We start from the raw sequence: 12,602 nt of genomic DNA, 5'->3' as shown, positions 1-12,602 counted from the left end.
GTGGTTGCAGATGCATGAATCGGGCTTGTTAGTTTTTCAACTTCAAATCTGCATATGATCAAAACTTTATAAATGGTTGACACATTGGCCCTCATGTACTATTCTAAACCCTACTTGATTTGTCGGGTTTTTGGCGCATCTTTGTCTGCGACATGTCGCAGACATCGTGCGCCAGTCTGCGACGTGCTTGATGCAACATTTTTTCCCGACGGACCAGATGTGGATTCTCCCAAACCCGAAAAAGGGACGTAACCCGACATTTCTGAGCTTTCCCACGTATTTATAAAGGTTTCCAACCCGAATTTGTTGAATTGTTGTGGATTTTTTCCAACTCCTGGATTTGTGGAGGAGTTGGAAACCAAAACCAACAAAACCCACGAGCGACAAACAGGATGCGACATAATAATAAATACCAGGGGAAAAAAGCAGTCGGGTAAGAAAGCAAGATAGACTTACAACTCGATTTTCTAAGTAAATGAGGACCACTGTGTAACTCAAATAATATGCCCCCCTCCCCCAAAGAAAAAAAGAGAAAAAACAATAGTTTAGGGGGTACTCGGGAGGAAAATCAACCGGTACCAGAAAGTTATACAGATTTGTAAATTACTTCGCTGCTGCCATCTCTGTCCGTGTCGGGAACTGTCCTTTTGCTATGGGGATTTGCTCCTGACATGGACAGAGGTGTCAGCATAGAGCACTGTGGTCAGACTGGAAAGAACTACACAACTTCCTCATACAGCAGCTGATAAGTACTGGAAGGGTTAAGATTTTTATATAGAAGTAATTTACAAATTTGTATAACTTTCTGGCACCAGTTGATTTAAAAAAAAAATTCTTCCACCAGAGTACCCTTTTAAACATGCACATTTCATTTGGGTTTATACCAAGTGAACACAGGACATGATGTGCTGATCTATTCTACTTTATTGGTTGTGAGACATGAAAAGAAGAGAAATCATGGAGAGAGAATATGAAGAATCATAAAAGAAGAGGAAACAAAATCATTAGGGGGGAAATTCATTGTGAGGACTCGGCCGGTCCTGGTCAGGAATCCATTGTGGAGCCTGGATGATAAACATTATTCAAAGGTTAGTTAATTATTTACTATAAAAAGTAGAAAAACGTATTGGGTCACATAGTGGGTGTGGATTATGTGGGTGTGGTTATTAACAACCTCTTATAGCAAAGCTGATTCCTTGTAGAAAAATGTCCTTCCATGACTATGGGCAGAACCAGCCTAAGGTTAGATGCTGCCCTGTAGAGGACATTCTAGTGATGCCGTCCCCTCGTGTACTGTACAATGTAGTGCCCAAATAATATCATCATACAGGGAACAAATAATGTAGTTTCCTAAATAATATCCATTTATCAATATCAGAGATTGAAAGTAAATTTAAATCCTAAATAATACATTTAACCCTTTCACCACACCCTGAAATACATACACACCACAAGTAAGACCCCCTTAACTAAAGAGACCCCAGACCAGATCTAGTGCAGGAGCAGGGAGAGGTGAGTGTATTTTAGAGCGGACACAGGACTCCTTAGATTTGCCTGATGTTCTGGGAGATCTTTACATTTCCTGGACATTGCGGGAGAGTTGATAAATATAATTACAATGGAGAATGTAACATAAAGACAGACTCTAGAATTATTCCTGATATTACACTATAGAACCTATAAGAACCTAAAGAGAACATGTAGGAGCCATGTACAGTAGATGTGGCCCTGGTTACAGTCCTGACCCCTGTCCCACCATGCTGCCCTATAAGCTGCTCCTTTATATTCTCTTTATATTTTACTTGCATTAATATTAAACATTTTATATTAATCATATTAGATAATAATTGTGAATAAATATTTAGATCTTACCTGTGTTTATAAGGGAAGAAAATGACATCTTAAATTTAAACCAAAATACCCGGTGTTGGCAAAAAGGGAGGAATTCACATGCTCCAGGGCCCGATAGGTTTACGACGAACTTCAGGTTGTGGGTAATTTATACCATCAGGGGGGGGTCAAGGACCAGCAAAACCTGTACGTATACAACAATATTTCACTATATACTAAGTCTTATTCTAGTAGAAGAGATGAGTTTGTCATCTGAGCCAATTTATTGGGATATCACAATGTCTGGCTACTGCAGTGCTTCTCAGGCGCGGTCCTCAAGCACCCCCAACAGGTCATGTTTTCTGGATTTCCATAGTCTTTCACAGGTGATATAACTGTGGTGATGCCTGATTCACTGGCCAAAATTATATCACCTGTGAAAGACTGAGGAAATCCAGAAAACATGACCTTGGGGGGACTTGAGGACCGCGCTTGAGAAACACTGGGCTACTGGTTCTGCTATGACCACCGCTGGTGGTGTCTATACTGTACATAATACTCAAGCATTGCTGGTCACTCAGGATTAGTTACAGTAAACAAATCTGTCACCCGCAAAAATAAACCCCCAGCACTGTAGCATACATCCCAATAAAAGATTTAGTTTTATACCTTCCATACTTGTCTAACCCTAACAAAAACAAGAGTCAAAGAGGCATGGCCTAGGGAAGTCTGTGCCCTAGGGGTCTGAATGCATGTCCGCCATGCTGTTTGATGGACATACAGGGCTTGGCTTACTGCTCAAGTCCTGCTGTGAGCTGTTGCTGTCTCCGTGTGTGTTGCCAACTTGTCGGCACAGGCGCGGAGAGAGTGGGAACAAAGGCTGCGGTTACAACAGCTCAGAGAAGGACATAGGTGGCAGGCTTTCAGGCACCAGGGGCGTTGCACCTCCAAGGGCACAGAAGACCCTAGACCACGCCTCTCTGACCCATGCACGACCAGATTAACATTTTTACTGAAACACAGACAAGTTTGGAAGGTAAAAGTATTAGACTTTGTAGTTTTGCAGCATCTGCATCTGGAGGTCTACAGTATGGCTACCACCGTTAATAACACCTCCCAACACATCCGTGATGTTAATTGAGCATTCACGTGTATATGGGATGCTGGGAATTGTTTTGCAACATGTGAAGGGCCGCTGTTCGGAGACCACTGCTCTAGAGGATAACACAGGGTATAAAATATTCGAGCCCCCACTAGTGGTCAGCTTACATTAATACTTCCAGTTTTGAAGCTCTACATTTCATGTTATTGACACTTATGGCAGCCTATACAAACCTAGATCTGTGTACTAGTGGCCATCTTGACTCTACCCCAAAAAGCCAATAGTCTCTTTTGTCTCTTTCACTAACTTTATGCAGTATAATAAAGGATTATATCCCATATAAGACAATATGGCTTCCCAGCCATCTTCAGCCTGTTTGGGGCCATGAAGCTGAGTCAGCTGTCTTATGCAATTTAAGTAACTCTTCTGACTCCTTTAGGGCTATTGAAATACTAAGCGGATGGCTGAGAGGGTAAATACAGTTATGCCAGAATTGCCTTCAGTGGGGTAGGTACATGAAAGGCTTCTCTTGTCCAATTCTATTGCATCCCTTGCCTTGGACACTAGAGGGGGCTACAGATATCTGGTAGTGAATAGTCTATCTGGGTCTAAAAAGTGGTTGTCCATTGGTCGTGATTGGTTCTGCAGCTCAGCTTCATTGGAGTGAATAGTGATGAGCTGCACTACCACACACAACCTGTGGACTGGAGTGGTGCTGTCACTATCAGAAAATAGTCATGTTTATTTAGTTCTGGAAAAACTCTTTACCATGCAAATATGGGTCCCAGGTTTATGCCAAGTGAACACAGGACATGATGTGCCGATCTATTCTGCTTTATTGATTGTGAGATATAGAAGGAAGAGAAATCATGGAGAGAGAATATGAAGAATCATGAAAGAAGAGAAAACAAAATCATCAGGGGGGAAATTAATTGTGAGGACTCGGCCGGTCCTGGTCAGGAATCCATTGTGGAGCCTGGAAGACAAAACTAAGGGTAAGAGGCGTGTTGTTTATTTACTATAAAGGATTGGAAAGAGTGGGTGTGGTTTATATGGGTGGGGTGCATGTGGTTTATATGGGTGTTGTCTATATGGGTGTGGCTTATGTGGGTGTGGCTTATGTGGGTGTGGTTTACATGGGTCTGGCTATTAACGATCTCTCATGAGAGAGCAAATTCTCTTTAGAACAATTTCCTTCCATGAATAAATACGACCCCCTAAATAAGAATGGACCCCGGATCACACCCTTAAAGACAGCCATCACGCCCCCTCCCATAGACTTGCATAGCGGGGGTGGGGGGTGACATCACACGGGGGCAGAGTCGTGATGTCACGATACTCCGGCCCTGTGGTCGCCACCCGGCTATTTGTGAGTTGGCACCGTGGCGTGCAGCTCAAACAGGTGGGTGGCGAATACAAGATTGGGGGGGTCCCCAGCGGTGAGACATCTTATCCCCTTCCTTTGGATAGGGGATAAGATGTCTCAGGGCCGGAGTACGAGTAGCTCCCCCCATCCTTTTTTTTTCTGTCCCTGCCTATTGCCCATCTATCCCTAACCCCCTCCCTGCCTTAAAATTTTTTTTACTATCTGAGAAATGCCTTTTTGTCTACCTGGTAGTGTGCTCACTTACCAGGCAGACTTCCCCAGCAGGCGGGACCTCACTGATGCCTGCTGGGGGGGCCGACATCCGCTCATCTATAGAGGGTGCCTCCAGCTGTTTCACTACTACAACTCCCAGCTTGCCCTGACATCAATTGGCTGCCAGTGCATGCTGGGAGTTGTAGTGGTGAAACAACTGGAGGCACCCAGTGTTGAAAACAATAACTTTGTTATAGCCATGGCGCTACCCTGAACCCCACTCTCCCCCCAAACCCAGGCCAGGGAGCCAATGCGCGCATCCTCTGTGTTCTCAGCACTCGCTCCCACCTGTCTGATTGACAGGCAGGGAGTGAGCGCAGGCTGACTGAATTAGAATTGATTGCCCGGCCGGTATCAGACCTAATTCAGTCATGACATCACGCCAGGCTGCAGCCGGCCAACTAGGAGGGAGACCCCTAGTGGCCGGTTTTCAAATATAAATTACAATATTTTAATTTAAAAAAAAATAATGAATGTATATTAGAGATATGTAATAATAAGTACTACAACATATTAAAAAAAAAAAAAAAAAAAAAAAAAGGTTTGTGACAGTGCCCATTTAAGTCAATACAAACCCCAGACCAGACCTCTTCATAAGTACAGACCCAATTCAAGACCCCTAAGCTAATACACACTCCTGACCAGACTGCTCAAACAACTACAGACCCCTAAACCCCTGAAATACAGATCCCAGAAAAGATCTCTAAATAACTACAGATCCAGTGCAGACCCCTATATAAGAACAGATCCCAGACCAGTCCCTGTAAACAAATTCAGACCCTAGAGCAGACTCCCTCTTAATGCAGACCCCACACCAGACTCCCCCTTAGTGCAGACCCCAGAACAGACTGGTGCCCAGTAGTGGAGAGGACAGCAGGAACAGGGAGAGGTGAGTGTATTTTAGAGCAGATGCAGCACCCCTTAAATGTGCCTGATGTTCTGGGAGATCTTTACATTTCCTGGACATTCCAGGAGAGTTAAAGGGGTACTCCAACCCTAGACATGTTATCCCCTATCCAAAGGATAGAGAAAAACATATCTGATCGCGTGGGGTCTGGCCGCTGGGACCCCCCGTGATCTCAGGGCTGAAGCCACAGCATTTATGAACACGGAAGTCTGGGGCTTCCATGTTCGTGACGTCACGCCACGCCCCGTCTATTCATGTCTATGGGAGGGGGTGTGATGGCCAGTACACAGGTGTGGTGGCTGCTGTCGCCAGTCATCTGGCATGGAGTGGAGTTCGCTCCATGCACTGGATGACTGGGATGTAACGGCGGAGACTGCTGGGGTCCCCAGTGGCTGGACCCCCGCGATCAGACATGTTTTACCTCATCCTTTGGATAGGGCATATGTCCAGTGGCAGAGTAACTCTTTAACAAGTATAGTTACAAGGGAGAATGCAAAATGGAGACAGACTATAAGAACCTAAAGAGAACATGTAGGATCCATGTACAGTAGATTTGGCCCCTGATTACAGTCCTGACCCCTGTCCCACCATGCTGCCCTATAAGCTGCTCTTTTATATTTTCTTTATATTTTACTTGTATTAATATTAAACATTTATAATAACCATATTACATAATTGCATATAAATATTCAGATCTTACCTGAGTTTATAAGAAAGGACATCTAAGTTAATCTATAACAGGTTGTATGTTTACCCAACTGCTCCAGAACAAGACGGGATCTTCTGGTTCAATACCACCAGGTGTGGGCTCAGGGTTCTGCAAATTCTGTATATATACAACAATATTACACTATATACTATGTCTTATACTAGTAGAAGAGATGAGTTTGTCATCTGACACAACTTATTGGGATATCACAATGTCCTGTTCCTACAGCTATTACAGCTAGTTCTCCTCCTGTCACCACTGGTGTCTATAGTGCTCGGTATAATAGACCCCATATATCTATCCTGGGACTGGAGACACAGCAGGGCCACAGCTTTACACTAGGGCCACATCTTCCCTTGTTGGTTATAAATTAATGACACCATGGACATTGTACACCATTAGTGAATAATAGGACCCACGAGGAACCATCCCTGTACATGACAGCACTATAGATACAACACTATTCAATGTGGTCTAGCCAGCAGACCAATATATTGGGGTCCCAAAAACGACACTATACTGTACATATTTTTATGCTACTTTTTACACAGCAATGGAGTTACATGATGAAATTGTGGTTGTATGCAGCCACCACTAGAGGGAGCTATCTACATAAGTATTTATACAGCTCCAACTGACCAAAGTTAATGTTATCAGTCCACACTGGCTGTCTAATAATAGGACGGAGGTTTATGTGTACAGCACCGGCATTTATACTTACAGGGAGTGGAAGATCCTGAGCAGCAACTGCACAATAAATAATAATAATAAAAAATAATTGATAAAAGAAAATACATAATACAGAAAAAAAATCATAATGGAAATAATAGAAAATAAATAATAAAACAAAATACATAACAATAATAGAAAAAAATAATACTAGAAAATACATAATAATAATAAAATAAAAAAATAACACAGTTTGCTGACAGTTTTTTCCAGTGTATATCCAGTCATATCTGTCTCTGGGAAAGCTGGGTTACACTTATGGTTTTTACTTCTACCCTGAAATAATAATAAAGCTTTCTCATAAGCCAAAGATGCAAAGCTGCCTAAAAATCCAGCTATATAGCTATAGGCGAGTAAGAGCCATTGGATATCTAGGCCGTTCTGTAGTCTGGTGACATAATAGAAGGGGCTCCCACCAATAATATACACACTTACCACAGAAGATGGAGAAGACCACAAGGAGGAGAATGGTGACCACCTTCATGGTGGAGATGACTGGGTATAAGCCTCTGCTCAGCTGTACATACCCTGCACTGGGTGATGCCGCTCTACATATAGTGCCAGGATACAGAGGAGGTTGGGGACTTGGCAGACAATAAAAGACACCAAGATCATATAATCGAGCCTTCAAGTTGTTTGCTCAATTGTATCAGATAATCTTAATATTCCTCATATGATGTTTGTTTTGGCGCAGGTTTTAGGAATAATCTCACTTTATATAATCTACAGACTCCATATATACTGCTCAGGAGCTGCAGGTCACTGAGAAACGTCACATTAATTTGGGGCCATTAAGAAAATAGTGGAAATGGGAGGATTCCAGTAACCAGACTCTTTGGGTCACAAATTGTATACAAGTAAATACAGGACACCATCGGGGACATTTATCATCATTGCTTGGGTAAGCGGGTTCTGTAGGCATTTTTTTTTCTTGCTTTGGTTTTGCTTATGTGTGCTTTATTATACTATCACAGGGGGTTGATAAATTTGGCTTACATAAGCAAAAACACAATAAATTACTTTAGAATGCAATTTTTTTAGCACACATAAACAAAAAGCAATAAATAACTTCAGAACACCACTGGGAAACACCGCCACCTCTCCTCTGTGTTTATTAAAAGTTTTTTACTATTTTTTTCCCCTAAATGTACTAAACTATTTTTTTGTGTTTTTATTTTTTTTTCTCATTTCAGATCCATGTATACAGAGAACTTCTTTGTCTTCAGTGGACTACGTAGATGACGAGTGTTTTTTTCTTTATTAATAAAATGCTGAACGAGGGCTTGTAAGGGGGGGGGGGGGTCATTTTTTTTTTTTTTTTTAAATGTGTATTTTTTTAATTCAATTTAATTTGCAGGCTCAGTAGCGGAAGCTGTCTAATAGACAGGATTCATTACTAAGCTGGGGCTTAGCATTAGACTAAAAAATAGCTAGTGCTAACCCCCAATTATTACCCCAGTACCCACTGCCACAGGGGTGTTGGGAAGAGCCGGTACCAACAGGCCCAGAGCGTCAAATTGGCACTCCTGGACCTAGGTGGTAACAGACTGGCGTTATTTAGGCTGGGGAGGGCCAGTAACAATGGACCTCGCCCACCCTGGTAACATCAGGCTGTTGCTGCTTGGTTGGTATCTGGCTGAGAATTAAAATAGGGGGAACCCTACACATTTTTTGGAAATAATAAAAAAATTATTTTAAAAAAATTGTGGGTTTCCCCCTATTTTCATTCTCAGCCAGATACCAACTAAGAGGAACAGCATGACGTTACCAGGATGGGCGAGGCCCAATGTTACTGGCCCTCCCCAGCCTAAATAAAGCCAGCCTGTTACCACCTATGACCAGGAGCGCCATTTTTTAGGGCCTGTTAACGGCTCTTCCCGACACCCCTGTGACGGTGGGTACCGAGTAATAATTGGGGGTTAGAGTTATTGTGTGTGTGTTTTTGTGGCTAACACTAAGCCCGGCTTAGTAATGGACTCCGTCTATAAGACAGTTTCCACTACTAAGCCTGTAAAGTAAATTTTAAAAAACACAAAACGTTTAAAAAAACTTTTATTCCAAAAAACACTCCCCCACAAGCCCTCATTAACCATTTTATTAATATTTAAAAACAAAACACAAAAACGTGGGTCATCCTTGTAGTCCTCTGAATCCGAAAATATGTTAGTACATTTATAGGGCTCTCCCCTGGGGAGAACGCCAATAAAGCAGTGTTTCCAAACAGGGAGCCTCCAGCTGTTGCTAATGATCTGTGATTGGAATGATGGGTGTTTTAATTTAGTAACAGTGAGCCTCCAGTTTAGCAACATCTGGAGTCTTGCTGTTCCTAAACTATAATGGGAGTTGTAGTTTAGAAAAATCTGGAGGCACCCTGGTGTTAAAATGCCAGCTGCATCTACCACCAGCCCATTAGCTGTTGAAAGACTGCAATTTCCAGCATGTACAGTAAGGACATGCTGGGAGTTGTAATCATGCAGCGCGGGTGGGTGACAAGCTTGTGGGTGGGAGATGTGCAGGCGGGTGACAATCTTGTGAGCGGGAGATGTGCAGGCGGGTGACAAGCTTGTCACCCTCCTGTACATCTCCTACCCGCTCGTCCCACTGTGCCTGTGAAAATGAAAGTAAAAAAAGTTGCACAAAAAGTCTCACCTGCGACTTTTTCACAGCTTCGCTCCCCGACCACCTGCCCACATCTACCACCCACCTGCTAGCTATTGCAGGACTACAACTCCCAGCATGCCCTTACAGTGAGGACATGCTGGGAGTTGTAGTCCCAACACCTTGCAGGCAGGTGGTAGATGTGAGTGGGTGCGGGGAAGCGGAGCTGTGTGACTTTTGTAAGCATAAAAAGCAGCTTAAATCCCTTGATAAATTTCCCTCCCTATGTTCATCTTCTTTATTGATTGTGAGACATGGAAGTAAAAGAAATCATGGAGAAAAAATATGAAGAATCATTAAAGAAGAGGAAACAAAATCATCAGAGGGGAAATTCATTGTGAGGACTCATCCGATCCCAGTCAGGAATCAATTGTGGAGCCTGGAAGACCAAAAAATTATTCAAAGGTTAATTTACATATTTACTAGAAAAAAAGAATAATGGTTTGGTCACATTGTGGGTGTGGCTTTCATGGGCGTATTGACGTTCTATTATGGGAGAGCTAATCCCTTTTAAAGTATGTCCTTCCATGACTATGGGCAGGACCAGCCTTAAAGGGATACTCTAGAGGAAAACAAGTTTTAAAATCATCTGTTGCCAGAAAGTTAAACAGATTTGTTAATTACTTCTATTTAAAAATCTTAATCCTTCCAGTACTTATTAGCTAATATGCTCCAAAGGAAGTTGAATTTTTTTCTGAAGTTTTTTTCGGTCTGACCAAAGAAGTAATTTACAATTTTTTTTACTTTGTGGCACCGGTTGATTTTAAAATATTAGTTTTTCACTGGAGTACCCCTTTAAAGGACAACTGCAGCGTTCTAACACTTATCCCCTATCCCCAGGATAGGGGATAAGTGTTTGATCGCGGGGGGTCCGACCACTGGGACCCCCCGCGATCTTCTGAACTCATTGAGAGTCCTAATACGCATATTGTCAACCTAGAGAGGTGTCCGTATGCCCCCTCCATGCCCCCCTCCCCATACAGTTCTATGGGAGAGGCGGTGAGACGCGAACGCTGCCTTTCCCATAGAACTAAATGAAGGAGGCATGTCAGCCGCAACGTCATGCTGCGCCCGGCACGTCTACTGCATAGGAGAGCCGTGCTCCACGCAGGAGATCGCGGGGGGTCCCAGCATTCGGACCCCCTGCAATCAAACACTTATCCCCTATCCTGCGGATATGAGATAAGTTGTTTTCGGCCGCAGATGGCCTTTAAGTTAGATGGTACCCTGTAGAGGACTTTCCAAAGTACAGTCCCCATTCAGAAACCCTAAACGAATACAGACTCCAGACCGCTCAAACAAATACAGACCCCTAAACCCCTTAAATAATTTCAGACCCCATAAAAGCTCTCTAAATAAATACAGATCCGGTGCAGACCCTCTATCTAAGTATGGACCCTATCTGCAGTCCAGCGGTCCCGATGAAGATTGGCTTCTTACTGTGCTGAATTGTGCGCTGAAGGCGGGCATGCCGGCTTTGAATATTCATGGTGACTGGTCACAAGTGTGCTCAGTAGGCACAAGCGTTAATGCAACAAGCGACCATAAATATTCAAATTTAGCCGGCTGGCCCACCTCCAGCGCACAATCCAGCGCAGAAAGAAGCCGACCTTCAGAAGGAACGGGCTCTGGACTGCACGTATGTATATTAGTCAGAGACCCCCCCCCATCAGTCTCCTGTTCACCGGCACTATAACCTGGTGAATTGAGTTTAGTGACGGTGAATGGGCGACCGTTTTTCTTTAATAAATACAGACTGCAACATTAATATAGACTCCACATTAGACCTCAGACTAAGACCAGACACGTAAATAAGAATAGATCCCAGACCAGTCTCTGTAAACAAATGGCCCCAGCGGTCACCCCCCTCAATCTAATCATTATCCTCTATCCTGGTCTATCCTGCGGTCCTGACTCCATCCACACCATGCTGCCCTATAAGCTGTTCCTTTATATTCTCTTTATATTTTACTTGTATTAATATTAAACATTTATAATAATCATATTAGATAATAATTGTTAATAAATAATCAGATCTTACCTGTGTTTGAAATTTAAGGTATTACCATCTCAGATTTAAGTTGTAATAACAGGTGGTATGATAGCCCAACTGCTCCAGGGCGAGATAGGATCTTCAAGTTCCTTTTGCTTATGCTGAAACGCAGACGTGGGGACCCATCCTGTATGTATACAACAATATTACACTATATACTTTTCTAGTAGAACAGATGAGTTTGTCATCTGGCACAACTTATTGGAATTATACCATGTCCTGCTACTACTATTACTACTAGTGTGGTGTCCCGGTACCGTATTACATACTGTATCTTGGTAGGGGTCCCCAAAGTCAGAGTTCCTAGGAACCGTGGGGTCCTCAGGTCTAGTCCTCCCTTAGTCACCCCTTAAATAATTAATATATTATTCAGATAAATGTAAATAAATGTATATAAAAAGTGTACTTACCTTGCGCTAGCATCACAGGACCTGCGGGTCATGTGACGATGCTCTGGTCTCTATGGTAGTTAAAAAGGATCTTTGGAGGTTCATGGGACATGTGACACCCACAATGCCTTGTAAAGTTGATTGACAGATGGCGTGGACCAATCCTAGAACGGCCAGCCCCTGCCCATATAAGGAAACTGCGGCCATTAATCTCTCTCGTGGGTTTCTGTCACTGAATGAGGTAGGACCTCCGCAACTTTCAACGACAATTACCAGGCCAAAGCCTTGCGGCCTCGGCTGAATTACACAGTGAGTTCTTCTAAATTCCCCGCTAATGTTGGCAAGGACCCTGGACCTAAACATAACCCTAAATCCAGCGGATCTGCGCATACTATATCCCTACAAGCTAAAGAACTTACTAAAAGTCCCAACCAACAGTCAATCTAAGCTAAGCTGTTAAGAGACTCTTTTACAAAGACTTACCGTGTTCTTACCGTGTTTCTCCGAAAATAAGACCGGGTCTTATATTAATTTTAGTCACAAAAAACACTAGGGCTTATTTTCAGGGCAGGGCTTATTTATTTAT

At 43.0% G+C, this 12,602-nt stretch overlaps 2 protein-coding genes across 7 annotated transcripts in view; one reads left to right on the top strand and one right to left on the bottom strand.

The window, feature by feature from the left end:
- OGFOD3 (2-oxoglutarate and iron dependent oxygenase domain containing 3) overlaps nucleotides 1-12,602 on the bottom strand; it is a 452,864-nt gene that overhangs the window by 17,736 nt on the left and 422,526 nt on the right. Inside the window, exons 14-15 of the transcript XR_008849651.1 lie at nucleotides 3,701-3,908; nucleotides 1,873-2,035 (exon numbers count right to left, since the gene is read on the bottom strand). The gene's annotated coding sequence lies outside the window, so the exon portion shown is untranslated. The remainder of the gene's footprint in view (nucleotides 1-1,872; nucleotides 2,036-3,700; nucleotides 3,909-12,602) is intronic.
- LOC130297721 (urotensin-2 receptor-like) overlaps nucleotides 1-12,602 on the top strand; it is a 645,128-nt gene that overhangs the window by 551,489 nt on the left and 81,037 nt on the right. The window lies entirely within an intron of this gene.

This window comes from Hyla sarda, chromosome 13 (genome assembly GCF_029499605.1).
Source record: "Hyla sarda isolate aHylSar1 chromosome 13, aHylSar1.hap1, whole genome shotgun sequence".
NCBI lineage: Eukaryota > Metazoa > Chordata > Amphibia > Anura > Hylidae > Hyla > Hyla sarda.
This window is presented reverse-complemented; position numbering and strand designations above follow the sequence as displayed.